This window comes from Microcebus murinus, chromosome 17, assembly GCF_040939455.1.
Source record: "Microcebus murinus isolate Inina chromosome 17, M.murinus_Inina_mat1.0, whole genome shotgun sequence".
Classification (NCBI taxonomy): domain Eukaryota; kingdom Metazoa; phylum Chordata; class Mammalia; order Primates; family Cheirogaleidae; genus Microcebus; species Microcebus murinus.
The window spans coordinates 60,825,023-60,853,015 of NC_134120.1; the positions used below are offsets into that span (position 1 = coordinate 60,825,023).

The 27,993-nt window shown below is 62.6% G+C and overlaps 7 pseudogenes; all 7 read left to right on the forward strand.

Annotated features, from left to right (window-relative positions):
- Positions 1 to 3,067: 3,067 nt before the first annotated feature.
- Positions 3,068 to 3,186, forward strand: LOC142861671 (uncharacterized; annotated as a pseudogene).
- A 3,828-nt stretch (positions 3,187 to 7,014) lies between these two features.
- Positions 7,015 to 7,133, forward strand: LOC142861672 (uncharacterized; annotated as a pseudogene).
- Positions 7,134 to 10,972: 3,839 nt separating this feature from the next.
- On the forward strand, positions 10,973 to 11,091 carry LOC142861673 (uncharacterized; annotated as a pseudogene).
- Positions 11,092 to 14,930: 3,839 nt separating this feature from the next.
- On the forward strand, positions 14,931 to 15,049 carry LOC142861674 (uncharacterized; annotated as a pseudogene).
- Positions 15,050 to 18,891: 3,842 nt separating this feature from the next.
- On the forward strand, positions 18,892 to 19,010 carry LOC142861675 (uncharacterized; annotated as a pseudogene).
- Positions 19,011 to 22,850: 3,840 nt separating this feature from the next.
- On the forward strand, positions 22,851 to 22,969 carry LOC142861677 (uncharacterized; annotated as a pseudogene).
- A 3,840-nt stretch (positions 22,970 to 26,809) lies between these two features.
- Positions 26,810 to 26,928, forward strand: LOC142861678 (uncharacterized; annotated as a pseudogene).
- Positions 26,929 to 27,993: the final 1,065 nt, after the last annotated feature.

Below are 27,993 nucleotides of genomic sequence, written 5' to 3' on the forward strand. Positions count from 1 at the left end.
CGCCCGGCCGGATTCATTATTTTTAAAAAGTGTCTCTTATCTCTATTATTGCATTTTCTTTTCTCTCTCTTTTCAAGCAGATGATGGGAGTCCAAGTTTTAAGGTGACATGTGTTGCCCGTGCCCCCCTCCCCCCCCCGTGTTCTTATTCATTTACCTCTCATGTTGCTCCAGCATATTGTGGGGGCACCAATGTTAAGGTCGGGTGCGTTGCCCTCTCCCAGCCTCCCCCCTCGGGTCAGAGCTTCAAGTGCGCCCATCCCCCAGTCGGTGCGCACCCACCCCATTCCTAATGGATGTGTATGCCCATCCCCTCCCCCCACCCGCCCGACACCCACCCGAAGAAGGTGATTCCTCTGTGTCCACTTAGGTGTCCATCGGTTCGTACCCATTTGCTGGTGAGCGCGAGCACGTGGTGCTCGTGTGTCCATTCTTGGGATACTTGGCTTACTGGAACGGGTTCCAGCTCTGGCCAGGAGAACCACGAGAGGTGCCCCCTCACCGCTGCTCCTCATAGCCGAATAGCACTCCGTGGTGTCCACGCGCCACATTTTATTTACCCACTCGTGGGTCGATGGGCACTCGGGTGGCTTCCAGGTCTTTGCGATTGTGACTTGTGCCCTGACTCTAACCCTAACCCTTACCCAGCCCGTCTCCTCCACGGCCCCTGCCTGACTGACTCCTTCCCGCCCGGCCTGTCACCTGTCACCGTCCTCTGCCCCTGCCTGACACGCTCCTCCCCGCCCGGGCCGTCACCGTCCTCGGCCCCTGCCTGACGGGGCTCCTCCGTCGCCTGGGCCTTCCAAGGGCTTGGTGTGGACGCTGGTTCCAGGACGCCCTCCCAGGAACCCGGTAGCAGGGCGGCCGCAGCGTCTCGCGCAACCCAACCGTCCGCCGGCTGGCCGCCGTGGCTAAGTGGCCTGCGGGGGACGTGCTCCCGCTGTGCCGTGGGGGCCCAGCCTGGTGTCTTCTCTGAGGCCCCACGGCTGCCGCTCCCCGCAAGGGGATAGCCGCGGAGGTGGGGACCGCCTCCTCGTGGGGACGTACACCCAGCTCTCCACGTCGGATTCCGGGGCTCTCTGTCCTGCCAGAAGGCCCAGCTGGCCTGCGGGTCCTTAGAGTGGCAAAAACATCCGAAAACTGAGATTGAGGGTCCGGTGGGTGTCTGCACTTTTGTGCTGGGCACCCCAGGGAGGCCCGGGGGCTGGCTGGACAATGCGGTCTGCTGGGCTGGGGGGGGTTTGGAGGAGCAACTGATGCCCTTTGCACTTTGGGTAGCAAGTGTCTGAGGTGTCTCTGGGCCCTGTGCCATGTGGGGGCGGGGGCGGGGGCGGGGTGGGAGGAGGAGGAGGAGGAGGAGGAGGAGGAGGAGGAGGAGGTGGGAAGGGCCGTGGCCTGCAGTCGTGTTCCCCGGGGTGGCACAGCATGTGGCTTCTTCCACAGGCTGCTTGGCCTGGGCTCCCTGCACCTGGGCCTTTGGAGGACTGGCCCTGTGCTTGCCAACACTTCCTGCAGGGACCCAGAGCTGGGAGGTTGCATCTCTCAGCCCTGGGTCGGGCAGAGCCCCAGCGGGCCATGCCCACAACCTCTCTCAGCACGGGTCCCCCAGAAGGCTCCTTTGGGACCAGGATTCTCTTGCGGGTGACTCTTTAAGGTCTGGCCCCTGGATGGAGGGGCACCAGGAGTAGAGGAGCAGGAAGGGGAAGGGGGTGGCCATGCGAGGGGACACTTTCAGGCCAAGTCCCAGCTTCAGCCTGATCCTCCTGGGAACCCCGGGGTGGACATCACACCTCCTGGTTGCCCCGCTCTGAGACAAGGAGCCGGGCTTCGCATTCCCACAGCAGCCAGTCGTGGGCTGAGGACACCTGGGGCGTTGGGAACTCCCTGGCTTCTCCTTGGATTAACATCTGGAGCTGCTTGTGAATTGTGCCGCCACACACACCCGAGTGCAGGTGTCTTCTGCACAGACTGCGGGCCTCGCTCTTCTGAATGCCGCTAGCTCGCCACCCACCCACGGGAGAACCTGGTCAGGGTACTTTCTCTCAGGGGCAGACTCTCATCCGGGCGGGGGGCTACCGGTGTCTCTGTTTGCTCCTTTCTTTCTTCCATTTCGGGAAAGGCTTCCTTACTGGGTGTGGAAATCTCCTATGCCTTTCCTCGCCTATTCTGTCGGCTCTAAAATTCTCTTTCGGTTGCCACCCTCACAGATGGATTAGGAAACTCTTTGCGGTGCACTCATTAGTGAAATGACCTCAATGACGCTGGAATCCAATATCTAATCGCCGATTTTTAGCGAGTCCACACGCCAGGGTGGTTGGGGTCCAATGCAGCCCCGGCCAGGCCCAGGCCCCTTGGACTGGGCCACAGGAGGACACAGAGGAGGGTCCCGGCCCCCACGGTAGCGGTGCGGGCAGTTCTCCAAGGGCTTGGGTGTTTTCCAGAGGGAGGAGATGGAGGGGACTGATTTCTTCAGCGCCCCACAGACCACGCCACCCCACCCCACCCATGGGACACATCCCGAGAGAGAGAGAGAGACGCCCCATACACTGGCTCCCCTCCCCCGTGCGCTGTGCCCCAGCCCTGGCCCGGGGGAATAGGCGGCCGCGGGGCCACAGGGTGGGGGGCACAGCTGAAAGGGGTTGTGGGGGAGGGCGGCCCCTGGCTGGGGTCAAAGGGCGAGCGCCCCGCCCCGCCCACCCGCCCGTGCGCAGTCAGCGGCCCCGGAGGCGCGCTGGGGGTGGGGGGCGGGGAGGTGAAGGAGGCCAGGCGAGGAGAGGAGGGGGGCTGGAAGGTCTCCACCTTGGCGGGTCCAGCCGTGGAGGCGCATCTTGTGTGAGTGTGAGTGAGTGAGTGAGTGTGAGTGTGAGTGTGTGTGTATAGAGAGACAGCCCCCAACCCCGGCCCGCCGCTCCCTGCCCGCCCCGCCTGTCACCCCGTCCCTCGGAGCCCACGGGACCCGGCCGGCGAACTCAACAGGCCCGGCCCGGCGCGGGGCCTGGGGCGGGAGGAGGCGGCGGGGAAGCGCAGAGAGGCTCGGCTTCTCGAGCGGGGCAGGGGCGCCCTCCGCCGTCCACGACCACACCACCCCGAACGCGCCCGATCCCGTCTGGTCTCGGAAGCTAAGCAGGGTCGGGCCTGGTTAGAACTTGGATGGGAGACCGCCCGGGAATACCGGGTGCCGTAGGCTTCTTCTTCTTTTTTTTTTTTTTTTGCCTCTGGTTCTGTCGCGTTTCTGGGAGTGCGGGGGCGGCCCGGGGTGGGGGTGACCCCCACCCTCAGCGCCCGCCGCGGTGCCTGGCGCCCCAGCCCGCACCGTGGGGCCTCCTCTTGTCCCGAGCCGTGACACCGCCGCCACGCGGCAGCATGCGTGGCTTCTGGACAGTCAGGTCTCAGACCAAAGGTCTGCTCTGTGGGAGCCGACACGCTGGAGGAAACCTTGAGAGTCTGAGAGGGGAGGGAGTTCCAGAAGAAGGCCTGGATGTCATTTTGAGGGAGTATGTGACCAGAACTCGTCCCGTTGCTTTTGGGGTTCTATGGGCTACACGTAGGAATCTTTGGTGGTGGCACCTGATGTTCGGGCATCCGGAGTCACACCCAGACCTGCTCCACAGGCCTCCTTTTACTTTTCTCTTCGGATTCATTTTTTTTTTTTTTTTTTTTTGAGACAGAGTCTCGGTTTGTTGCCCAGGCTAGAGTGAGTGCCGTGGCGTCAGCCTAGCTCACAGCAACTTCAAACTCCTGGGCTCGAGTGATCCTTCTGCCTCAGCCTCCCGGGTAGCTGGGACTGCAGGCATGCGCCACCATGCCCCGCTAATTTTTTATATATATATCAGTTGGCCAATTAATTTCTTTCTATTTATAGTAGAGACGGGGTCTCGCTCTTGCTCAGGCTGGTTTTGAACTCCTGACCTTGAGCAATCCGCCCGCCTCGGCCTCCCAAGAGCTAGGATTACAGGCGTGAGCCACAGCGCCCGGCCGGATTCATTATTTTTAAAAAGTGTCTCTTATCTCTATTATTGCATTTTCTTTTCTCTCTCTTTTCAAGCAGATGATGGGAGTCCAAGTTTTAAGGTGACATGTGTTGCCCGTGCCCCCCTCCCCCCCCCGTGTTCTTATTCATTTACCTCTCATGTTGCTCCAGCATATTGTGGGGGCACCAATGTTAAGGTCGGGTGCGTTGCCCTCTCCCAGCCTCCCCCCTCGGGTCAGAGCTTCAAGTGCGCCCATCCCCCAGTCGGTGCGCACCCACCCCATTCCTAATGGATGTGTATGCCCATCCCCTCCCCCCACCCGCCCGACACCCACCCGAAGAAGGTGATTCCTCTGTGTCCACTTAGGTGTCCATCGGTTCGTACCCATTTGCTGGTGAGCGCGAGCACGTGGTGCTCGTGTGTCCATTCTTGGGATACTTGGCTTACTGGAACGGGTTCCAGCTCTGGCCAGGAGAACCACGAGAGGTGCCCCCTCACCGCTGCTCCTCATAGCCGAATAGCACTCCGTGGTGTCCACGCGCCACATTTTATTTACCCACTCGTGGGTCGATGGGCACTCGGGTGGCTTCCAGGTCTTTGCGATTGTGACTTGTGCCCTGACTCTAACCCTAACCCTTACCCAGCCCGTCTCCTCCACGGCCCCTGCCTGACTGACTCCTTCCCGCCCGGCCTGTCACCTGTCACCGTCCTCTGCCCCTGCCTGACACGCTCCTCCCCGCCCGGGCCGTCACCGTCCTCGGCCCCTGCCTGACGGGGCTCCTCCGTCGCCTGGGCCTTCCAAGGGCTTGGTGTGGACGCTGGTTCCAGGACGCCCTCCCAGGAACCCGGTAGCAGGGCGGCCGCAGCGTCTCGCGCAACCCAACCGTCCGCCGGCTGGCCGCCGTCGCTAAGTGGCCTGCGGGGGACGTGCTCCCGCTGTGCCGTGGGGGCCCAGCCTGGTGTCTTCTCTGAGGCCCCACGGCTGCCGCTCCCCGCAAGGGGATAGCCGCGGAGGTGGGGACCGCCTCCTCGTGGGGACGTACACCCAGCTCTCCACGTCGGATTCCGGGGCTCTCTGTCCTGCCAGAAGGCCCAGCTGGCCTGCGGGTCCTTAGAGTGGCAAAAACATCCGAAAACTGAGATTGAGGGTCCGGTGGGTGTCTGCACTTTTGTGCTGGGCACCCCAGGGAGGCCCGGGGGCTGGCTGGACAATGCGGTCTGCTGGGCTGGGGGGGGTTTGGAGGAGCAACTGATGCCCTTTGCACTTTGGGTAGCAAGTGTCTGAGGTGTCTCTGGGCCCTGTGCCATGTGGGGGCGGGGGCGGGGGCGGGGTGGGAGGAGGAGGAGGAGGAGGAGGTGGGAAGGGCCGTGGCCTGCAGTCGTGTTCCCCGGGGTGGCACAGCATGTGGCTTCTTCCACAGGCTGCTTGGCCTGGGCTCCCTGCACCTGGGCCTTTGGAGGACTGGCCCTGTGCTTGCCAACACTTCCTGCAGGGACCCAGAGCTGGGAGGTTGCATCTCTCAGCCCTGGGTCGGGCAGAGCCCCAGCGGGCCATGCCCACAACCTCTCTCAGCACGGGTCCCCCAGAAGGCTCCTTTGGGACCAGGATTCTCTTGCGGGTGACTCTTTAAGGTCTGGCCCCTGGATGGAGGGGCACCAGGAGTAGAGGAGCAGGAAGGGGAAGGGGGTGGCCATGCGAGGGGACACTTTCAGGCCAAGTCCCAGCTTCAGCCTGATCCTCCTGGGAACCCCGGGGTGGACATCACACCTCCTGGTTGCCCCGCTCTGAGACAAGGAGCCGGGCTTCGCATTCCCACAGCAGCCAGTCGTGGGCTGAGGACACCTGGGGCGTTGGGAACTCCCTGGCTTCTCCTTGGATTAACATCTGGAGCTGCTTGTGAATTGTGCCGCCACACACACCCGAGTGCAGGTGTCTTCTGCACAGACTGCGGGCCTCGCTCTTCTGAATGCCGCTAGCTCGCCACCCACCCACGGGAGAACCTGGTCAGGGTACTTTCTCTCAGGGGCAGACTCTCATCCGGGCGGGGGGCTACCGGTGTCTCTGTTTGCTCCTTTCTTTCTTCCATTTCGGGAAAGGCTTCCTTACTGGGTGTGGAAATCTCCTATGCCTTTCCTCGCCTATTCTGTCGGCTCTAAAATTCTCTTTCGGTTGCCACCCTCACAGATGGATTAGGAAACTCTTTGCGGTGCACTCATTAGTGAAATGACCTCAATGACGCTGGAATCCAATATCTAATCGCCGATTTTTAGCGAGTCCACACGCCAGGGTGGTTGGGGTCCAATGCAGCCCCGGCCAGGCCCAGGCCCCTTGGACTGGGCCACAGGAGGACACAGAGGAGGGTCCCGGCCCCCACGGTAGCGGTGCGGGCAGTTCTCCAAGGGCTTGGGTGTTTTCCAGAGGGAGGAGATGGAGGGGACTGATTTCTTCAGCGCCCCACAGACCACGCCACCCCACCCCACCCATGGGACACATCCCGAGAGAGAGAGAGACGCCCCATACACTGGCTCCCCTCCCCCGTGCGCTGTGCCCCAGCCCTGGCCCGGGGGAATAGGCGGCCGCGGGGCCACAGGGTGGGGGGCACAGCTGAAAGGGGTTGTGGGGGAGGGCGGCCCCTGGCTGGGGTCAAAGGGCGAGCGCCCCGCCCCGCCCACCCGCCCGTGCGCAGTCAGCGGCCCCGGAGGCGCGCTGGGGGTGGGGGGCGGGGAGGTGAAGGAGGCCAGGCGAGGAGAGGAGGGGGGCTGGAAGGTCTCCACCTTGGCGGGTCCAGCCGTGGAGGCGCATCTTGTGTGAGTGTGAGTGAGTGAGTGAGTGTGAGTGTGAGTGTGTGTGTATAGAGAGACAGCCCCCAACCCCGGCCCGCCGCTCCCTGCCCGCCCCGCCTGTCACCCCGTCCCTCGGAGCCCACGGGACCCGGCCGGCGAACTCAACAGGCCCGGCCCGGCGCGGGGCCTGGGGCGGGAGGAGGCGGCGGGGAAGCGCAGAGAGGCTCGGCTTCTCGAGCGGGGCAGGGGCGCCCTCCGCCGTCCACGACCACACCACCCCGAACGCGCCCGATCCCGTCTGGTCTCGGAAGCTAAGCAGGGTCGGGCCTGGTTAGAACTTGGATGGGAGACCGCCCGGGAATACCGGGTGCCGTAGGCTTCTTCTTCTTTTTTTTTTTTTTTTGCCTCTGGTTCTGTCGCGTTTCTGGGAGTGCGGGGGCGGCCCGGGGTGGGGGTGACCCCCACCCTCAGCGCCCGCCGCGGTGCCTGGCGCCCCAGCCCGCACCGTGGGGCCTCCTCTTGTCCCGAGCCGTGACACCGCCGCCACGCGGCAGCATGCGTGGCTTCTGGACAGTCAGGTCTCAGACCAAAGGTCTGCTCTGTGGGAGCCGACACGCTGGAGGAAACCTTGAGAGTCTGAGAGGGGAGGGAGTTCCAGAAGAAGGCCTGGATGTCATTTTGAGGGAGTATGTGACCAGAACTCGTCCCGTTGCTTTTGGGGTTCTATGGGCTACACGTAGGAATCTTTGGTGGTGGCACCTGATGTTCGGGCATCCGGAGTCACACCCAGACCTGCTCCACAGGCCTCCTTTTACTTTTCTCTTCGGATTCATTTTTTTTTTTTTTTTTTTTGAGACAGAGTCTCGGTTTGTTGCCCAGGCTAGAGTGAGTGCCGTGGCGTCAGCCTAGCTCACAGCAACTTCAAACTCCTGGGCTCGAGTGATCCTTCTGCCTCAGCCTCCCGGGTAGCTGGGACTGCAGGCATGCGCCACCATGCCCCGCTAATTTTTTATATATATATCAGTTGGCCAATTAATTTCTTTCTATTTATAGTAGAGACGGGGTCTCGCTCTTGCTCAGGCTGGTTTTGAACTCCTGACCTTGAGCAATCCGCCCGCCTCGGCCTCCCAAGAGCTAGGATTACAGGCGTGAGCCACAGCGCCCGGCCGGATTCATTATTTTTAAAAAGTGTCTCTTATCTCTATTATTGCATTTTCTTTTCTCTCTCTTTTCAAGCAGATGATGGGAGTCCAAGTTTTAAGGTGACATGTGTTGCCCGTGCCCCCCTCCCCCCCCCGTGTTCTTATTCATTTACCTCTCATGTTGCTCCAGCATATTGTGGGGGCACCAATGTTAAGGTCGGGTGCGTTGCCCTCTCCCAGCCTCCCCCCTCGGGTCAGAGCTTCAAGTGCGCCCATCCCCCAGTCGGTGCGCACCCACCCCATTCCTAATGGATGTGTATGCCCATCCCCTCCCCCCACCCGCCCGACACCCACCCGAAGAAGGTGATTCCTCTGTGTCCACTTAGGTGTCCATCGGTTCGTACCCATTTGCTGGTGAGCGCGAGCACGTGGTGCTCGTGTGTCCATTCTTGGGATACTTGGCTTACTGGAACGGGTTCCAGCTCTGGCCAGGAGAACCACGAGAGGTGCCCCCTCACCGCTGCTCCTCATAGCCGAATAGCACTCCGTGGTGTCCACGCGCCACATTTTATTTACCCACTCGTGGGTCGATGGGCACTCGGGTGGCTTCCAGGTCTTTGCGATTGTGACTTGTGCCCTGACTCTAACCCTAACCCTTACCCAGCCCGTCTCCTCCACGGCCCCTGCCTGACTGACTCCTTCCCGCCCGGCCTGTCACCTGTCACCGTCCTCTGCCCCTGCCTGACACGCTCCTCCCCGCCCGGGCCGCCACCGTCCTCGGCCCCTGCCTGACGGGGCTCCTCCGTCGCCTGGGCCTTCCAAGGGCTTGGTGTGGACGCTGGTTCCAGGACGCCCTCCCAGGAACCCGGTAGCAGGGCGGCCGCAGCGTCTCGCGCAACCCAACCGTCCGCCGGCTGGCCGCCGTGGCTAAGTGGCCTGCGGGGGACGTGCTCCCGCTGTGCCGTGGGGGCCCAGCCTGGTGTCTTCTCTGAGGCCCCACGGCTGCCGCTCCCCGCAAGGGGATAGCCGCGGAGGTGGGGACCGCCTCCTCGTGGGGACGTACACCCAGCTCTCCACGTCGGATTCCGGGGCTCTCTGTCCTGCCAGAAGGCCCAGCTGGCCTGCGGGTCCTTAGAGTGGCAAAAACATCCGAAAACTGAGATTGAGGGTCCGGTGGGTGTCTGCACTTTTGTGCTGGGCACCCCAGGGAGGCCCGGGGGCTGGCTGGACAATGCGGTCTGCTGGGCTGGGGGGGGTTTGGAGGAGCAACTGATGCCCTTTGCACTTTGGGTAGCAAGTGTCTGAGGTGTCTCTGGGCCCTGTGCCATGTGGGGGCGGGGGCGGGGGCGGGGTGGGAGGAGGAGGAGGAGGAGGAGGAGGAGGAGGAGGTGGGAAGGGCCGTGGCCTGCAGTCGTGTTCCCCGGGGTGGCACAGCATGTGGCTTCTTCCACAGGCTGCTTGGCCTGGGCTCCCTGCACCTGGGCCTTTGGAGGACTGGCCCTGTGCTTGCCAACACTTCCTGCAGGGACCCAGAGCTGGGAGGTTGCATCTCTCAGCCCTGGGTCGGGCAGAGCCCCAGCGGGCCATGCCCACAACCTCTCTCAGCACGGGTCCCCCAGAAGGCTCCTTTGGGACCAGGATTCTCTTGCGGGTGACTCTTTAAGGTCTGGCCCCTGGATGGAGGGGCACCAGGAGTAGAGGAGCAGGAAGGGGAAGGGGGTGGCCATGCGAGGGGACACTTTCAGGCCAAGTCCCAGCTTCAGCCTGATCCTCCTGGGAACCCCGGGGTGGACATCACACCTCCTGGTTGCCCCGCTCTGAGACAAGGAGCCGGGCTTCGCATTCCCACAGCAGCCAGTCGTGGGCTGAGGACACCTGGGGCGTTGGGAACTCCCTGGCTTCTCCTTGGATTAACATCTGGAGCTGCTTGTGAATTGTGCCGCCACACACACCCGAGTGCAGGTGTCTTCTGCACAGACTGCGGGCCTCGCTCTTCTGAATGCCGCTAGCTCGCCACCCACCCACGGGAGAACCTGGTCAGGGTACTTTCTCTCAGGGGCAGACTCTCATCCGGGCGGGGGGCTACCGGTGTCTCTGTTTGCTCCTTTCTTTCTTCCATTTCGGGAAAGGCTTCCTTACTGGGTGTGGAAATCTCCTATGCCTTTCCTCGCCTATTCTGTCGGCTCTAAAATTCTCTTTCGGTTGCCACCCTCACAGATGGATTAGGAAACTCTTTGCGGTGCACTCATTAGTGAAATGACCTCAATGACGCTGGAATCCAATATCTAATCGCCGATTTTTAGCGAGTCCACACGCCAGGGTGGTTGGGGTCCAATGCAGCCCCGGCCAGGCCCAGGCCCCTTGGACTGGGCCACAGGAGGACACAGAGGAGGGTCCCGGCCCCCACGGTAGCGGTGCGGGCAGTTCTCCAAGGGCTTGGGTGTTTTCCAGAGGGAGGAGATGGAGGGGACTGATTTCTTCAGCGCCCCACAGACCACGCCACCCCACCCCACCCATGGGACACATCCCGAGAGAGAGAGAGACGCCCCATACACTGGCTCCCCTCCCCCGTGCGCTGTGCCCCAGCCCTGGCCCGGGGGAATAGGCGGCCGCGGGGCCACAGGGTGGGGGGCACAGCTGAAAGGGGTTGTGGGGGAGGGCGGCCCCTGGCTGGGGTCAAAGGGCGAGCGCCCCGCCCCGCCCACCCGCCCGTGCGCAGTCAGCGGCCCCGGAGGCGCGCTGGGGGTGGGGGGCGGGGAGGTGAAGGAGGCCAGGCGAGGAGAGGAGGGGGGCTGGAAGGTCTCCACCTTGGCGGGTCCAGCCGTGGAGGCGCATCTTGTGTGAGTGTGAGTGAGTGAGTGAGTGTGAGTGTGAGTGTGTGTGTATAGAGAGACAGCCCCCAACCCCGGCCCGCCGCTCCCTGCCCGCCCCGCCTGTCACCCCGTCCCTCGGAGCCCACGGGACCCGGCCGGCGAACTCAACAGGCCCGGCCCGGCGCGGGGCCTGGGGCGGGAGGAGGCGGCGGGGAAGCGCAGAGAGGCTCGGCTTCTCGAGCGGGGCAGGGGCGCCCTCCGCCGTCCACGACCACACCACCCCGAACGCGCCCGATCCCGTCTGGTCTCGGAAGCTAAGCAGGGTCGGGCCTGGTTAGAACTTGGATGGGAGACCGCCCGGGAATACCGGGTGCCGTAGGCTTCTTCTTCTTTTTTTTTTTTTTTTGCCTCTGGTTCTGTCGCGTTTCTGGGAGTGCGGGGGCGGCCCGGGGTGGGGGTGACCCCCACCCTCAGCGCCCGCCGCGGTGCCTGGCGCCCCAGCCCGCACCGTGGGGCCTCCTCTTGTCCCGAGCCGTGACACCGCCGCCACGCGGCAGCATGCGTGGCTTCTGGACAGTCAGGTCTCAGACCAAAGGTCTGCTCTGTGGGAGCCGACACGCTGGAGGAAACCTTGAGAGTCTGAGAGGGGAGGGAGTTCCAGAAGAAGGCCTGGATGTCATTTTGAGGGAGTATGTGACCAGAACTCGTCCCGTTGCTTTTGGGGTTCTATGGGCTACACGTAGGAATCTTTGGTGGTGGCACCTGATGTTCGGGGATCCGGAGTCACACCCAGACCTGCTCCACAGGCCTCCTTTTACTTTTCTCTTCGGATTCATTTTTTTTTTTTTTTTTTTTGAGACAGAGTCTCGGTTTGTTGCCCAGGCTAGAGTGAGTGCCGTGGCGTCAGCCTAGCTCACAGCAACTTCAAACTCCTGGGCTCGAGTGATCCTTCTGCCTCAGCCTCCCGGGTAGCTGGGACTGCAGGCATGCGCCACCATGCCCCGCTAATTTTTTATATATATATCAGTTGGCCAATTAATTTCTTTCTATTTATAGTAGAGACGGGGTCTCGCTCTTGCTCAGGCTGGTTTTGAACTCCTGACCTTGAGCAATCCGCCCGCCTCGGCCTCCCAAGAGCTAGGATTACAGGCGTGAGCCACAGCGCCCGGCCGGATTCATTATTTTTAAAAAGTGTCTCTTATCTCTATTATTGCATTTTCTTTTCTCTCTCTTTTCAAGCAGATGATGGGAGTCCAAGTTTTAAGGTGACATGTGTTGCCCGTGCCCCCCTCCCCCCCCCGTGTTCTTATTCATTTACCTCTCATGTTGCTCCAGCATATTGTGGGGGCACCAATGTTAAGGTCGGGTGCGTTGCCCTCTCCCAGCCTCCCCCCTCGGGTCAGAGCTTCAAGTGCGCCCATCCCCCAGTCGGTGCGCACCCACCCCATTCCTAATGGATGTGTATGCCCATCCCCTCCCCCCACCCGCCCGACACCCACCCGAAGAAGGTGATTCCTCTGTGTCCACTTAGGTGTCCATCGGTTCGTACCCATTTGCTGGTGAGCGCGAGCACGTGGTGCTCGTGTGTCCATTCTTGGGATACTTGGCTTACTGGAACGGGTTCCAGCTCTGGCCAGGAGAACCACGAGAGGTGCCCCCTCACCGCTGCTCCTCATAGCCGAATAGCACTCCGTGGTGTCCACGCGCCACATTTTATTTACCCACTCGTGGGTCGATGGGCACTCGGGTGGCTTCCAGGTCTTTGCGATTGTGACTTGTGCCCTGACTCTAACCCTAACCCTTACCCAGCCCGTCTCCTCCACGGCCCCTGCCTGACTGACTCCTTCCCGCCCGGCCTGTCACCTGTCACCGTCCTCTGCCCCTGCCTGACACGCTCCTCCCCGCCCGGGCCGTCACCGTCCTCGGCCCCTGCCTGACGGGGCTCCTCCGTCGCCTGGGCCTTCCAAGGGCTTGGTGTGGACGCTGGTTCCAGGACGCCCTCCCAGGAACCCGGTAGCAGGGCGGCCGCAGCGTCTCGCGCAACCCAACCGTCCGCCGGCTGGCCGCCGTGGCTAAGTGGCCTGCGGGGGACGTGCTCCCGCTGTGCCGTGGGGGCCCAGCCTGGTGTCTTCTCTGAGGCCCCACGGCTGCCGCTCCCCGCAAGGGGATAGCCGCGGAGGTGGGGACCGCCTCCTCGTGGGGACGTACACCCAGCTCTCCACGTCGGATTCCGGGGCTCTCTGTCCTGCCAGAAGGCCCAGCTGGCCTGCGGGTCCTTTGAGTGGCAAAAACATCCGAAAACTGAGATTGAGGGTCCGGTGGGTGTCTGCACTTTTGTGCTGGGCACCCCAGGGAGGCCCGGGGGCTGGCTGGACAATGCGGTCTGCTGGGCTGGGGGGGGTTTGGAGGAGCAACTGATGCCCTTTGCACTTTGGGTAGCAAGTGTCTGAGGTGTCTCTGGGCCCTGTGCCATGTGGGGGCGGGGGCGGGGGCGGGGTGGGAGGAGGAGGAGGAGGAGGAGGAGGAGGAGGAGGTGGGAAGGGCCGTGGCCTGCAGTCGTGTTCCCCGGGGTGGCACAGCATGTGGCTTCTTCCACAGGCTGCTTGGCCTGGGCTCCCTGCACCTGGGCCTTTGGAGGACTGGCCCTGTGCTTGCCAACACTTCCTGCAGGGACCCAGAGCTGGGAGGTTGCATCTCTCAGCCCTGGGTCGGGCAGAGCCCCAGCGGGCCATGCCCACAACCTCTCTCAGCACGGGTCCCCCAGAAGGCTCCTTTGGGACCAGGATTCTCTTGCGGGTGACTCTTTAAGGTCTGGCCCCTGGATGGAGGGGCACCAGGAGTAGAGGAGCAGGAAGGGGAAGGGGGTGGCCATGCGAGGGGACACTTTCAGGCCAAGTCCCAGCTTCAGCCTGATCCTCCTGGGAACCCCGGGGTGGACATCACACCTCCTGGTTGCCCCGCTCTGAGACAAGGAGCCGGGCTTCGCATTCCCACAGCAGCCAGTCGTGGGCTGAGGACACCTGGGGCGTTGGGAACTCCCTGGCTTCTCCTTGGATTAACATCTGGAGCTGCTTGTGAATTGTGCCGCCACACACACCCGAGTGCAGGTGTCTTCTGCACAGACTGCGGGCCTCGCTCTTCTGAATGCCGCTAGCTCGCCACCCACCCACGGGAGAACCTGGTCAGGGTACTTTCTCTCAGGGGCAGACTCTCATCCGGGCGGGGGGCTACCGGTGTCTCTGTTTGCTCCTTTCTTTCTTCCATTTCGGGAAAGGCTTCCTTACTGGGTGTGGAAATCTCCTATGCCTTTCCTCGCCTATTCTGTCGGCTCTAAAATTCTCTTTCGGTTGCCACCCTCACAGATGGATTAGGAAACTCTTTGCGGTGCACTCATTAGTGAAATGACCTCAATGACGCTGGAATCCAATATCTAATCGCCGATTTTTAGCGAGTCCACACGCCAGGGTGGTTGGGGTCCAATGCAGCCCCGGCCAGGCCCAGGCCCCTTGGACTGGGCCACAGGAGGACACAGAGGAGGGTCCCGGCCCCCACGGTAGCGGTGCGGGCAGTTCTCCAAGGGCTTGGGTGTTTTCCAGAGGGAGGAGATGGAGGGGACTGATTTCTTCAGCGCCCCACAGACCACGCCACCCCACCCCACCCATGGGACACATCCCGAGAGAGAGAGAGACGCCCCATACACTGGCTCCCCTCCCCCGTGCGCTGTGCCCCAGCCCTGGCCCGGGGGAATAGGCGGCCGCGGGGCCACAGGGTGGGGGGCACAGCTGAAAGGGGTTGTGGGGGAGGGCGGCCCCTGGCTGGGGTCAAAGGGCGAGCGCCCCGCCCCGCCCACCCGCCCGTGCGCAGTCAGCGGCCCCGGAGGCGCGCTGGGGGTGGGGGGCGGGGAGGTGAAGGAGGCCAGGCGAGGAGAGGAGGGGGGCTGGAAGGTCTCCACCTTGGCGGGTCCAGCCGTGGAGGCGCATCTTGTGTGAGTGTGAGTGAGTGAGTGAGTGTGAGTGTGAGTGTGTGTGTATAGAGAGACAGCCCCCAACCCCGGCCCGCCGCTCCCTGCCCGCCCCGCCTGTCACCCCGTCCCTCGGAGCCCACGGGACCCGGCCGGCGAACTCAACAGGCCCGGCCCGGCGCGGGGCCTGGGGCGGGAGGAGGCGGCGGGGAAGCGCAGAGAGGCTCGGCTTCTCGAGCGGGGCAGGGGCGCCCTCCGCCGTCCACGACCACACCACCCCGAACGCGCCCGATCCCGTCTGGTCTCGGAAGCTAAGCAGGGTCGGGCCTGGTTAGAACTTGGATGGGAGACCGCCCGGGAATACCGGGTGCCGTAGGCTTCTTCTTCTTTTTTTTTTTTTTTTGCCTCTGGTTCTGTCGCGTTTCTGGGAGTGCGGGGGCGGCCCGGGGTGGGGGTGACCCCCACCCTCAGCGCCCGCCGCGGTGCCTGGCGCCCCAGCCCGCACCGTGGGGCCTCCTCTTGTCCCGAGCCGTGACACCGCCGCCACGCGGCAGCATGCGTGGCTTCTGGACAGTCAGGTCTCAGACCAAAGGTCTGCTCTGTGGGAGCCGACACGCTGGAGGAAACCTTGAGAGTCTGAGAGGGGAGGGAGTTCCAGAAGAAGGCCTGGATGTCATTTTGAGGGAGTATGTGACCAGAACTCGTCCCGTTGCTTTTGGGGTTCTATGGGCTACACGTAGGAATCTTTGGTGGTGGCACCTGATGTTCGGGCATCCGGAGTCACACCCAGACCTGCTCCACAGGCCTCCTTTTACTTTTCTCTTCGGATTCATTTTTTTTTTTTTTTTTTTTTGAGACAGAGTCTCGGTTTGTTGCCCAGGCTAGAGTGAGTGCCCTGGCGTCAGCCTAGCTCACAGCAACTTCAAACTCCTGGGCTCGAGTGATCCTTCTGCCTCAGCCTCCCGGGTAGCTGGGACTGCAGGCATGCGCCACCATGCCCCGCTAATTTTTTATATATATATCAGTTGGCCAATTAATTTCTTTCTATTTATAGTAGAGACGGGGTCTCGCTCTTGCTCAGGCTGGTTTTGAACTCCTGACCTTGAGCAATCCGCCCGCCTCGGCCTCCCAAGAGCTAGGATTACAGGCGTGAGCCACAGCGCCCGGCCGGATTCATTATTTTTAAAAAGTGTCTCTTATCTCTATTATTGCATTTTCTTTTCTCTCTCTTTTCAAGCAGATGATGGGAGTCCAAGTTTTAAGGTGACATGTGTTGCCCGTGCCCCCCTCCCCCCCCCGTGTTCTTATTCATTTACCTCTCATGTTGCTCCAGCATATTGTGGGGGCACCAATGTTAAGGTCGGGTGCGTTGCCCTCTCCCAGCCTCCCCCCTCGGGTCAGAGCTTCAAGTGCGCCCATCCCCCAGTCGGTGCGCACCCACCCCATTCCTAATGGATGTGTATGCCCATCCCCTCCCCCCACCCGCCCGACACCCACCCGAAGAAGGTGATTCCTCTGTGTCCACTTAGGTGTCCATCGGTTCGTACCCATTTGCTGGTGAGCGCGAGCACGTGGTGCTCGTGTGTCCATTCTTGGGATACTTGGCTTACTGGAACGGGTTCCAGCTCTGGCCAGGAGAACCACGAGAGGTGCCCCCTCACCGCTGCTCCTCATAGCCGAATAGCACTCCGTGGTGTCCACGCGCCACATTTTATTTACCCACTCGTGGGTCGATGGGCACTCGGGTGGCTTCCAGGTCTTTGCGATTGTGACTTGTGCCCTGACTCTAACCCTAACCCTTACCCAGCCCGTCTCCTCCACGGCCCCTGCCTGACTGACTCCTTCCCGCCCGGCCTGTCACCTGTCACCGTCCTCTGCCCCTGCCTGACACGCTCCTCCCCGCCCGGGCCGTCACCGTCCTCGGCCCCTGCCTGACGGGGCTCCTCCGTCGCCTGGGCCTTCCAAGGGCTTGGTGTGGACGCTGGTTCCAGGACGCCCTCCCAGGAACCCGGTAGCAGGGCGGCCGCAGCGTCTCGCGCAACCCAACCGTCCGCCGGCTGGCCGCCGTCGCTAAGTGGCCTGCGGGGGACGTGCTCCCGCTGTGCCGTGGGGGCCCAGCCTGGTGTCTTCTCTGAGGCCCCACGGCTGCCGCTCCCCGCAAGGGGATAGCCGCGGAGGTGGGGACCGCCTCCTCGTGGGGACGTACACCCAGCTCTCCACGTCGGATTCCGGGGCTCTCTGTCCTGCCAGAAGGCCCAGCTGGCCTGCGGGTCCTTAGAGTGGCAAAAACATCCGAAAACTGAGATTGAGGGTCCGGTGGGTGTCTGCACTTTTGTGCTGGGCACCCCAGGGAGGCCCGGGGGCTGGCTGGACAATGCGGTCTGCTGGGCTGGGGGGGGTTTGGAGGAGCAACTGATGCCCTTTGCACTTTGGGTAGCAAGTGTCTGAGGTGTCTCTGGGCCCTGTGCCATGTGGGGGCGGGGGCGGGGGCGGGGTGGGAGGAGGAGGAGGAGGAGGAGGAGGAGGAGGAGGTGGGAAGGGCCGTGGCCTGCAGTCGTGTTCCCCGGGGTGGCACAGCATGTGGCTTCTTCCACAGGCTGCTTGGCCTGGGCTCCCTGCACCTGGGCCTTTGGAGGACTGGCCCTGTGCTTGCCAACACTTCCTGCAGGGACCCAGAGCTGGGAGGTTGCATCTCTCAGCCCTGGGTCGGGCAGAGCCCCAGCGGGCCATGCCCACAACCTCTCTCAGCACGGGTCCCCCAGAAGGCTCCTTTGGGACCAGGATTCTCTTGCGGGTGACTCTTTAAGGTCTGGCCCCTGGATGGAGGGGCACCAGGAGTAGAGGAGCAGGAAGGGGAAGGGGGTGGCCATGCGAGGGGACACTTTCAGGCCAAGTCCCAGCTTCAGCCTGATCCTCCTGGGAACCCCGGGGTGGACATCACACCTCCTGGTTGCCCCGCTCTGAGACAAGGAGCCGGGCTTCGCATTCCCACAGCAGCCAGTCGTGGGCTGAGGACACCTGGGGCGTTGGGAACTCCCTGGCTTCTCCTTGGATTAACATCTGGAGCTGCTTGTGAATTGTGCCGCCACACACACCCGAGTGCAGGTGTCTTCTGCACAGACTGCGGGCCTCGCTCTTCTGAATGCCGCTAGCTCGCCACCCACCCACGGGAGAACCTGGTCAGGGTACTTTCTCTCAGGGGCAGACTCTCATCCGGGCGGGGGGCTACCGGTGTCTCTGTTTGCTCCTTTCTTTCTTCCATTTCGGGAAAGGCTTCCTTACTGGGTGTGGAAATCTCCTATGCCTTTCCTCGCCTATTCTGTCGGCTCTAAAATTCTCTTTCGGTTGCCACCCTCACAGATGGATTAGGAAACTCTTTGCGGTGCACTCATTAGTGAAATGACCTCAATGACGCTGGAATCCAATATCTAATCGCCGATTTTTAGCGAGTCCACACGCCAGGGTGGTTGGGGTCCAATGCAGCCCCGGCCAGGCCCAGGCCCCTTGGACTGGGCCACAGGAGGACACAGAGGAGGGTCCCGGCCCCCACGGTAGCGGTGCGGGCAGTTCTCCAAGGGCTTGGGTGTTTTCCAGAGGGAGGAGATGGAGGGGACTGATTTCTTCAGCGCCCCACAGACCACGCCACCCCACCCCACCCATGGGACACATCCCGAGAGAGAGAGAGAGACGCCCCATACACTGGCTCCCCTCCCCCGTGCGCTGTGCCCCAGCCCTGGCCCGGGGGAATAGGCGGCCGCGGGGCCACAGGGTGGGGGGCACAGCTGAAAGGGGTTGTGGGGGAGGGCGGCCCCTGGCTGGGGTCAAAGGGCGAGCGCCCCGCCCCGCCCACCCGCCCGTGCGCAGTCAGCGGCCCCGGAGGCGCGCTGGGGGTGGGGGGCGGGGAGGTGAAGGAGGCCAGGCGAGGAGAGGAGGGGGGCTGGAAGGTCTCCACCTTGGCGGGTCCAGCCGTGGAGGCGCATCTTGTGTGAGTGTGAGTGAGTGAGTGAGTGTGAGTGTGAGTGTGTGTGTATAGAGAGACAGCCCCCAACCCCGGCCCGCCGCTCCCTGCCCGCCCCGCCTGTCACCCCGTCCCTCGGAGCCCACGGGACCCGGCCGGCGAACTCAACAGGCCCGGCCCGGCGCGGGGCCTGGGGCGGGAGGAGGCGGCGGGGAAGCGCAGAGAGGCTCGGCTTCTCGAGCGGGGCAGGGGCGCCCTCCGCCGTCCACGACCACACCACCCCGAACGCGCCCGATCCCGTCTGGTCTCGGAAGCTAAGCAGGGTCGGGCCTGGTTAGAACTTGGATGGGAGACCGCCCGGGAATACCGGGTGCCGTAGGCTTCTTCTTCTTTTTTTTTTTTTTTTGCCTCTGGTTCTGTCGCGTTTCTGGGAGTGCGGGGGCGGCCCGGGGTGGGGGTGACCCCCACCCTCAGCGCCCGCCGCGGTGCCTGGCGCCCCAGCCCGCACCGTGGGGCCTCCTCTTGTCCCGAGCCGTGACACCGCCGCCACGCGGCAGCATGCGTGGCTTCTGGACAGTCAGGTCTCAGACCAAAGGTCTGCTCTGTGGGAGCCGACACGCTGGAGGAAACCTTGAGAGTCTGAGAGGGGAGGGAGTTCCAGAAGAAGGCCTGGATGTCATTTTGAGGGAGTATGTGACCAGAACTCGTCCCGTTGCTTTTGGGGTTCTATGGGCTACACGTAGGAATCTTTGGTGGTGGCACCTGATGTTCGGGCATCCGGAGTCACACCCAGACCTGCTCCACAGGCCTCCTTTTACTTTTCTCTTCGGATTCATTTTTTTTTTTTTTTTTTTTTGAGACAGAGTCTCGGTTTGTTGCCCAGGCTAGAGTGAGTGCCGTGGCGTCAGCCTAGCTCACAGCAACTTCAAACTCCTGGGCTCGAGTGATCCTTCTGCCTCAGCCTCCCGGGTAGCTGGGACTGCAGGCATGCGCCACCATGCCCCGCTAATTTTTTATATATATATCAGTTGGCCAATTAATTTCTTTCTATTTATAGTAGAGACGGGGTCTCGCTCTTGCTCAGGCTGGTTTTGAACTCCTGACCTTGAGCAATCCGCCCGCCTCGGCCTCCCAAGAGCTAGGATTACAGGCGTGAGCCACAGCGCCCGGCCGGATTCATTATTTTTAAAAAGTGTCTCTTATCTCTATTATTGCATTTTCTTTTCTCTCTCTTTTCAAGCAGATGATGGGAGTCCAAGTTTTAAGGTGACATGTGTTGCCCGTGCCCCCCTCCCCCCCCCGTGTTCTTATTCATTTACCTCTCATGTTGCTCCAGCATATTGTGGGGGCACCAATGTTAAGGTCGGGTGCGTTGCCCTCTCCCAGCCTCCCCCCTCGGGTCAGAGCTTCAAGTGCGCCCATCCCCCAGTCGGTGCGCACCCACCCCATTCCTAATGGATGTGTATGCCCATCCCCTCCCCCCACCCGCCCGACACCCACCCGAAGAAGGTGATTCCTCTGTGTCCACTTAGGTGTCCATCGGTTCGTACCCATTTGCTGGTGAGCGCGAGCACGTGGTGCTCGTGTGTCCATTCTTGGGATACTTGGCTTACTGGAACGGGTTCCAGCTCTGGCCAGGAGAACCACGAGAGGTGCCCCCTCACCGCTGCTCCTCATAGCCGAATAGCACTCCGTGGTGTCCACGCGCCACATTTTATTTACCCACTCGTGGGTCGATGGGCACTCGGGTGGCTTCCAGGTCTTTGCGATTGTGACTTGTGCCCTGACTCTAACCCTAACCCTTACCCAGCCCGTCTCCTCCACGGCCCCTGCCTGACTGACTCCTTCCCGCCCGGCCTGTCACCTGTCACCGTCCTCTGCCCCTGCCTGACACGCTCCTCCCCGCCCGGGCCGCCACCGTCCTCGGCCCCTGCCTGACGGGGCTCCTCCGTCGCCTGGGCCTTCCAAGGGCTTGGTGTGGACGCTGGTTCCAGGACGCCCTCCCAGGAACCCGGTAGCAGGGCGGCCGCAGCGTCTCGCGCAACCCAACCGTCCGCCGGCTGGCCGCCGTGGCTAAGTGGCCTGCGGGGGACGTGCTCCCGCTGTGCCGTGGGGGCCCAGCCTGGTGTCTTCTCTGAGGCCCCACGGCTGCCGCTCCCCGCAAGGGGATAGCCGCGGAGGTGGGGACCGCCTCCTCGTGGGGACGTACACCCAGCTCTCCACGTCGGATTCCGGGGCTCTCTGTCCTGCCAGAAGGCCCAGCTGGCCTGCGGGTCCTTAGAGTGGCAAAAACATCCGAAAACTGAGATTGAGGGTCCGGTGGGTGTCTGCACTTTTGTGCTGGGCACCCCAGGGAGGCCCGGGGGCTGGCTGGACAATGCGGTCTGCTGGGCTGGGGGGGGTTTGGAGGAGCAACTGATGCCCTTTGCACTTTGGGTAGCAAGTGTCTGAGGTGTCTCTGGGCCCTGTGCCATGTGGGGGCGGGGGCGGGGGCGGGGTGGGAGGAGGAGGAGGAGGAGGAGGAGGAGGAGGAGGTGGGAAGGGCCGTGGCCTGCAGTCGTGTTCCCCGGGGTGGCACAGCATGTGGCTTCTTCCACAGGCTGCTTGGCCTGGGCTCCCTGCACCTGGGCCTTTGGAGGACTGGCCCTGTGCTTGCCAACACTTCCTGCAGGGACCCAGAGCTGGGAGGTTGCATCTCTCAGCCCTGGGTCGGGCAGAGCCCCAGCGGGCCATGCCCACAACCTCTCTCAGCACGGGTCCCCCAGAAGGCTCCTTTGGGACCAGGATTCTCTTGCGGGTGACTCTTTAAGGTCTGGCCCCTGGATGGAGGGGCACCAGGAGTAGAGGAGCAGGAAGGGGAAGGGGGTGGCCATGCGAGGGGACACTTTCAGGCCAAGTCCCAGCTTCAGCCTGATCCTCCTGGGAACCCCGGGGTGGACATCACACCTCCTGGTTGCCCCGCTCTGAGACAAGGAGCCGGGCTTCGCATTCCCACAGCAGCCAGTCGTGGGCTGAGGACACCTGGGGCGTTGGGAACTCCCTGGCTTCTCCTTGGATTAACATCTGGAGCTGCTTGTGAATTGTGCCGCCACACACACCCGAGTGCAGGTGTCTTCTGCACAGACTGCGGGCCTCGCTCTTCTGAATGCCGCTAGCTCGCCACCCACCCACGGGAGAACCTGGTCAGGGTACTTTCTCTCAGGGGCAGACTCTCATCCGGGCGGGGGGCTACCGGTGTCTCTGTTTGCTCCTTTCTTTCTTCCATTTCGGGAAAGGCTTCCTTACTGGGTGTGGAAATCTCCTATGCCTTTCCTCGCCTATTCTGTCGGCTCTAAAATTCTCTTTCGGTTGCCACCCTCACAGATGGATTAGGAAACTCTTTGCGGTGCACTCATTAGTGAAATGACCTCAATGACGCTGGAATCCAATATCTAATCGCCGATTTTTAGCGAGTCCACACGCCAGGGTGGTTGGGGTCCAATGCAGCCCCGGCCAGGCCCAGGCCCCTTGGACTGGGCCACAGGAGGACACAGAGGAGGGTCCCGGCCCCCACGGTAGCGGTGCGGGCAGTTCTCCAAGGGCTTGGGTGTTTTCCAGAGGGAGGAGATGGAGGGGACTGATTTCTTCAGCGCCCCACAGACCACGCCACCCCACCCCACCCATGGGACACATCCCGAGAGAGAGAGAGACGCCCCATACACTGGCTCCCCTCCCCCGTGCGCTGTGCCCCAGCCCTGGCCCGGGGGAATAGGCGGCCGCGGGGCCACAGGGTGGGGGGCACAGCTGAAAGGGGTTGTGGGGGAGGGCGGCCCCTGGCTGGGGTCAAAGGGCGAGCGCCCCGCCCCGCCCACCCGCCCGTGCGCAGTCAGCGGCCCCGGAGGCGCGCTGGGGGTGGGGGGCGGGGAGGTGAAGGAGGCCAGGCGAGGAGAGGAGGGGGGCTGGAAGGTCTCCACCTTGGCGGGTCCAGCCGTGGAGGCGCATCTTGTGTGAGTGTGAGTGAGTGAGTGAGTGTGAGTGTGAGTGTGTGTGTATAGAGAGACAGCCCCCAACCCCGGCCCGCCGCTCCCTGCCCGCCCCGCCTGTCACCCCGTCCCTCGGAGCCCACGGGACCCGGCCGGCGAACTCAACAGGCCCGGCCCGGCGCGGGGCCTGGGGCGGGAGGAGGCGGCGGGGAAGCGCAGAGAGGCTCGGCTTCTCGAGCGGGGCAGGGGCGCCCTCCGCCGTCCACGACCACACCACCCCGAACGCGCCCGATCCCGTCTGGTCTCGGAAGCTAAGCAGGGTCGGGCCTGGTTAGAACTTGGATGGGAGACCGCCCGGGAATACCGGGTGCCGTAGGCTTCTTCTTCTTTTTTTTTTTTTTTTGCCTCTGGTTCTGTCGCGTTTCTGGGAGTGCGGGGGCGGCCCGGGGTGGGGGTGACCCCCACCCTCAGCGCCCGCCGCGGTGCCTGGCGCCCCAGCCCGCACCGTGGGGCCTCCTCTTGTCCCGAGCCGTGACACCGCCGCCACGCGGCAGCATGCGTGGCTTCTGGACAGTCAGGTCTCAGACCAAAGGTCTGCTCTGTGGGAGCCGACACGCTGGAGGAAACCTTGAGAGTCTGAGAGGGGAGGGAGTTCCAGAAGAAGGCCTGGATGTCATTTTGAGGGAGTATGTGACCAGAACTCGTCCCGTTGCTTTTGGGGTTCTATGGGCTACACGTAGGAATCTTTGGTGGTGGCACCTGATGTTCGGGCATCCGGAGTCACACCCAGACCTGCTCCACAGGCCTCCTTTTACTTTTCTCTTCGGATTCATTTTTTTTTTTTTTTTTTTTTGAGACAGAGTCTCGGTTTGTTGCCCAGGCTAGAGTGAGTGCCGTGGCGTCAGCCTAGCTCACAGCAACTTCAAACTCCTGGGCTCGAGTGATCCTTCTGCCTCAGCCTCCCGGGTAGCTGGGACTGCAGGCATGCGCCACCATGCCCCGCTAATTTTTTATATATATATCAGTTGGCCAATTAATTTCTTTCTATTTATAGTAGAGACGGGGTCTCGCTCTTGCTCAGGCTGGTTTTGAACTCCTGACCTTGAGCAATCCGCCCGCCTCGGCCTCCCAAGAGCTAGGATTACAGGCGTGAGCCACAGCGCCCGGCCGGATTCATTATTTTTAAAAAGTGTCTCTTATCTCTATTATTGCATTTTCTTTTCTCTCTCTTTTCAAGCAGATGATGGGAGTCCAAGTTTTAAGGTGACATGTGTTGCCCGTGCCCCCCTCCCCCCCCCGTGTTCTTATTCATTTACCTCTCATGTTGCTCCAGCATATTGTGGGGGCACCAATGTTAAGGTCGGGTGCGTTGCCCTCTCCCAGCCTCCCCCCTCGGGTCAGAGCTTCAAGTGCGCCCATCCCCCAGTCGGTGCGCACCCACCCCATTCCTAATGGATGTGTATGCCCATCCCCTCCCCCCACCCGCCCGACACCCACCCGAAGAAGGTGATTCCTCTGTGTCCACTTAGGTGTCCATCGGTTCGTACCCATTTGCTGGTGAGCGCGAGCACGTGGTGCTCGTGTGTCCATTCTTGGGATACTTGGCTTACTGGAACGGGTTCCAGCTCTGGCCAGGAGAACCACGAGAGGTGCCCCCTCACCGCTGCTCCTCATAGCCGAATAGCACTCCGTGGTGTCCACGCGCCACATTTTATTTACCCACTCGTGGGTCGATGGGCACTCGGGTGGCTTCCAGGTCTTTGCGATTGTGACTTGTGCCCTGACTCTAACCCTAACCCTTACCCAGCCCGTCTCCTCCACGGCCCCTGCCTGACTGACTCCTTCCCGCCCGGCCTGTCACCTGTCACCGTCCTCTGCCCCTGCCTGACACGCTCCTCCCCGCCCGGGCCGCCACCGTCCTCGGCCCCTGCCTGACGGGGCTCCTCCGTCGCCTGGGCCTTCCAAGGGCTTGGTGTGGACGCTGGTTCCAGGACGCCCTCCCAGGAACCCGGTAGCAGGGCGGCCGCAGCGTCTCGCGCAACCCAACCGTCCGCCGGCTGGCCGCCGTGGCTAAGTGGCCTGCGGGGGACGTGCTCCCGCTGTGCCGTGGGGGCCCAGCCTGGTGTCTTCTCTGAGGCCCCACGGCTGCCGCTCCCCGCAAGGGGATAGCCGCGGAGGTGGGGACCGCCTCCTCGTGGGGACGTACACCCAGCTCTCCACGTCGGATTCCGGGGCTCTCTGTCCTGCCAGAAGGCCCAGCTGGCCTGCGGGTCCTTTGAGTGGCAAAAACATCCGAAAACTGAGATTGAGGGTCCGGTGGGTGTCTGCACTTTTGTGCTGGGCACCCCAGGGAGGCCCGGGGGCTGGCTGGACAATGCGGTCTGCTGGGCTGGGGGGGGTTTGGAGGAGCAACTGATGCCCTTTGCACTTTGGGTAGCAAGTGTCTGAGGTGTCTCTGGGCCCTGTGCCATGTGGGGGCGGGGGCGGGGGCGGGGTGGGAGGAGGAGGAGGAGGAGGAGGAGGAGGAGGAGGTGGGAAGGGCCGTGGCCTGCAGTCGTGTTCCCCGGGGTGGCACAGCATGTGGCTTCTTCCACAGGCTGCTTGGCCTGGGCTCCCTGCACCTGGGCCTTTGGAGGACTGGCCCTGTGCTTGCCAACACTTCCTGCAGGGACCCAGAGCTGGGAGGTTGCATCTCTCAGCCCTGGGTCGGGCAGAGCCCCAGCGGGCCATGCCCACAACCTCTCTCAGCACGGGTCCCCCAGAAGGCTCCTTTGGGACCAGGATTCTCTTGCGGGTGACTCTTTAAGGTCTGGCCCCTGGATGGAGGGGCACCAGGAGTAGAGGAGCAGGAAGGGGAAGGGGGTGGCCATGCGAGGGGACACTTTCAGGCCAAGTCCCAGCTTCAGCCTGATCCTCCTGGGAACCCCGGGGTGGACATCACACCTCCTGGTTGCCCCGCTCTGAGACAAGGAGCCGGGCTTCGCATTCCCACAGCAGCCAGTCGTGGGCTGAGGACACCTGGGGCGTTGGGAACTCCCTGGCTTCTCCTTGGATTAACATCTGGAGCTGCTTGTGAATTGTGCCGCCACACACACCCGAGTGCAGGTGTCTTCTGCACAGACTGCGGGCCTCGCTCTTCTGAATGCCGCTAGCTCGCCACCCACCCACGGGAGAACCTGGTCAGGGTACTTTCTCTCAGGGGCAGACTCTCATCCGGGCGGGGGGCTACCGGTGTCTCTGTTTGCTCCTTTCTTTCTTCCATTTCGGGAAAGGCTTCCTTACTGGGTGTGGAAATCTCCTATGCCTTTCCTCGCCTATTCTGTCGGCTCTAAAATTCTCTTTCGGTTGCCACCCTCACAGATGGATTAGGAAACTCTTTGCGGTGCACTCATTAGTGAAATGACCTCAATGACGCTGGAATCCAATATCTAATCGCCGATTTTTAGCGAGTCCACACGCCAGGGTGGTTGGGGTCCAATGCAGCCCCGGCCAGGCCCAGGCCCCTTGGACTGGGCCACAGGAGGACACAGAGGAGGGTCCCGGCCCCCACGGTAGCGGTGCGGGCAGTTCTCCAAGGGCTTGGGTGTTTTCCAGAGGGAGGAGATGGAGGGGACTGATTTCTTCAGCGCCCCACAGACCACGCCACCCCACCCCACCCATGGGACACATCCCGAGAGAGAGAGAGACGCCCCATACACTGGCTCCCCTCCCCCGTGCGCTGTGCCCCAGCCCTGGCCCGGGGGAATAGGCGGCCGCGGGGCCACAGGGTGGGGGGCACAGCTGAAAGGGGTTGTGGGGGAGGGCGGCCCCTGGCTGGGGTCAAAGGGCGAGCGCCCCGCCCCGCCCACCCGCCCGTGCGCAGTCAGCGGCCCCGGAGGCGCGCTGGGGGTGGGGGGCGGGGAGGTGAAGGAGGCCAGGCGAGGAGAGGAGGGGGGCTGGAAGGTCTCCACCTTGGCGGGTCCAGCCGTGGAGGCGCATCTTGTGTGAGTGTGAGTGAGTGAGTGAGTGTGAGTGTGAGTGTGTGTGTATAGAGAGACAGCCCCCAACCCCGGCCCGCCGCTCCCTGCCCGCCCCGCCTGTCACCCCGTCCCTCGGAGCCCACGGGACCCGGCCGGCGAACTCAACAGGCCCGGCCCGGCGCGGGGCCTGGGGCGGGAGGAGGCGGCGGGGAAGCGCAGAGAGGCTCGGCTTCTCGAGCGGGGCAGGGGCGCCCTCCGCCGTCCACGACCACACCACCCCGAACGCGCCCGATCCCGTCTGGTCTCGGAAGCTAAGCAGGGTCGGGCCTGGTTAGAACTTGGATGGGAGACCGCCCGGGAATACCGGGTGCCGTAGGCTTCTTCTTCTTTTTTTTTTTTTTTTGCCTCTGGTTCTGTCGCGTTTCTGGGAGTGCGGGGGCGGCCCGGGGTGGGGGTGACCCCCACCCTCAGCGCCCGCCGCGGTGCCTGGCGCCCCAGCCCGCACCGTGGGGCCTCCTCTTGTCCCGAGCCGTGACACCGCCGCCACGCGGCAGCATGCGTGGCTTCTGGACAGTCAGGTCTCAGACCAAAGGTCTGCTCTGTGGGAGCCGACACGCTGGAGGAAACCTTGAGAGTCTGAGAGGGGAGGGAGTTCCAGAAGAAGGCCTGGATGTCATTTTGAGGGAGTATGTGACCAGAACTCGTCCCGTTGCTTTTGGGGTTCTATGGGCTACACGTAGGAATCTTTGGTGGTGGCACCTGATGTTCGGGCATCCGGAGTCACACCCAGACCTGCTCCACAGGCCTCCTTTTACTTTTCTCTTCGGATTCATTTTTTTTTTTTTTTTTTTTTGAGACAGAGTCTCGGTTTGTTGCCCAGGCTAGAGTGAGTGCCCTGGCGTCAGCCTAGCTCACAGCAACTTCAAACTCCTGGGCTCGAGTGATCCTTCTGCCTCAGCCTCCCGGGTAGCTGGGACTGCAGGCATGCGCCACCATGCCCCGCTAATTTTTTATATATATATCAGTTGGCCAATTAATTTCTTTCTATTTATAGTAGAGACGGGGTCTCGCTCTTGCTCAGGCTGGTTTTGAACTCCTGACCTTGAGCAATCCGCCCGCCTCGGCCTCCCAAGAGCTAGGATTACAGGCGTGAGCCACAGCGCCCGGCCGGATTCATTATTTTTAAAAAGTGTCTCTTATCTCTATTATTGCATTTTCTTTTCTCTCTCTTTTCAAGCAGATGATGGGAGTCCAAGTTTTAAGGTGACATGTGTTGCCCGTGCCCCCCTCCCCCCCCCGTGTTCTTATTCATTTACCTCTCATGTTGCTCCAGCATATTGTGGGGGCACCAATGTTAAGGTCGGGTGCGTTGCCCTCTCCCAGCCTCCCCCCTCGGGTCAGAGCTTCAAGTGCGCCCATCCCCCAGTCGGTGCGCACCCACCCC